This window comes from Callospermophilus lateralis, chromosome 8, assembly GCF_048772815.1.
Source record: "Callospermophilus lateralis isolate mCalLat2 chromosome 8, mCalLat2.hap1, whole genome shotgun sequence".
Classification (NCBI taxonomy): domain Eukaryota; kingdom Metazoa; phylum Chordata; class Mammalia; order Rodentia; family Sciuridae; genus Callospermophilus; species Callospermophilus lateralis.
Genome location: NC_135312.1, coordinates 52,437,503 through 52,439,687, shown reverse-complemented (window position 1 = coordinate 52,439,687; position 2,185 = coordinate 52,437,503).

The following is a 2,185-nucleotide window of genomic DNA, read 5'->3' as shown; positions in this document are numbered from 1 at the left end:
ATAATCTGCATGGTCAATATTTAGAAAAGTTTTAGCTTGTTTATCTCTTCTCTAAAATTTTTTTAAAATATAAGCTCTCTATATTAGAAAATATACATTTTATGTTCAAAAGTTGCTCATTATTATACAGTGAAAAAAGAACAAATCATGCATATAAAATGCAATGAAGAAAAGAAAAGAAAGAATATGGTTTGGGTTTTGAAAATACAAGTAGTTAAACTTTTGTCTCCTCCACATTTTTCTTCCTTTTGTGGGGAAAAGGGTTTATACTTTGAATCTTGAATGTGTCCCAAAGGATTAGTCCCTGGCTCATAGCACCACTGGGAGGTGGTAGAATTTGTAGATTTTCAGATCCAGTAGAAGAAATTTAGGTCATTTGGCATATGCCCTTGAAAGGAATATTGGGATCTAAGCCCCTTCTCTTACTCTCTCTATGTCTCTTTTTTAATTCCTAGCCACTTTCTCTGCCACACTCTCCTACTGTGATGTACCCCCTCAAAATCAGCCCAAAGCAATGGTGCCAACAGACTGTGAAATGTCCCAAACTGTGAGCCAAAATAATATTTATTTCCTTATCAGTTCATTATCTCAGGAATTTTATTAGAGTAACAATGCAAATTTGACTAACTCACAACAGAATTTAAATTGAATGATATGGGATTGCTGTTATTTTAGATAATAATTTAGCATGTGGTATGTATTGATGATCTGAAATAAGAATAATTTTCAAACAATCCCAAGCAAACATGCCTTTATCAGGAGCTTTCTAAAAGGTGAGGTGATTTGATCAAAAGTTTGCGCAGATCTACACTGGAGAAATGCTGGCTGAACCTCTTTGATTGTGGTGTAAGTACTCCCTATGGAACACAGAAAATTGAAAAGAAAGACTACTCATACCCAGTTACTTAATAACACATTCTGCCAAAGTATTAACTGGATATCAGGGCAAAAGTTGCTATATAGAAACAATAACTTAAGAAATATGTTAATTTAAACATGTATACTCCTAGATTCTAAGCAGGACTCTTGGAACGGTTTCATTGAAATTCTAAACCATAACACCATAATCGTAAAAATCTTAACCTTATTGAAGGAGTGATTTAAGGGGTGGTGATTGGAAAAGTTCACCAAACTTTAAGATAAGCTATACAGGAATACAGATCTGAGAGAAAGTGAAATAAAATTATTTCATCTGTAACTTCCTTTTAGTATTCTTAAATTGAAAAACATAATAACTAAACTGTTTCTTCAGATAACTAGAATGCAACACATTTCTTAGTAAAACAATAATTATAAGTATCTAAAGGTAAGTTAAGTTCCTAAGTATTTTATTTTTTAAAGTTTTTTAGTTGTATATGGACATGATGACTTTATTTCATTTATTTATTTTTATGTGGTGCTGAAGATTGAACCCAGTGCCTCACATATATCAGGGAAGTGTTCTATAACTGAGCCACAACTCCAGTCCCGGTTCCTATGTATTGTCTGCTTCTAAGAACATATTAAAAAAAAAAAAACCAGTAACATTAGATTAGATTAGAATGTTTTACAGTACTGTTAAAAATCATTAACCACAACTCTTAAAAATAATAAGGTAGACATCATTCAAGTATCTGCATCACTGAAATCATATTTTCAGTAGGGGAGTCTTGTGGTTTGAACATCGCTTGTCACCACCCATGTTTGTGTTGAGGTTTGGTTGTACAATATTGAGAGGTGTGATTACTTTGTCAACTTTTTCATCACTGTGACCAAAATACCTAAGAACAACTTAGAGGAGAAAAAGTTTATTTGGGGCTTAAGGTTTCAGAGGTCTCAGTCCATTGATGGCTAACTCCATTGCTCTGGGCCTAAGATGAAGTAGCACATCGTGAGGGAAGTCCCAGCAAAGAAAAGCCCCTCAGCTCATGTCAGCATCTGGAAGGAGAGAGGAAGAGAGAGAAAGAAAGAGAGAGAGGCACCACAGGACAGATGAACCCTTCTAGGGCATACAAACTTTTATAACCTTGAGGTACTCTACTTGTGTTTGTCACTCTATCATTGACATGATCAGCCTGTATAATTGTACTTTGAAGTGCAGGGGTTATACTTTAACTTTGGATTGATTTATCCTGAGACATATAAGCCTGAGAAATTGAAGAAAAGAAGAGCTGCTAATGTAAAAGAAGCATTACCTTGTACCAAG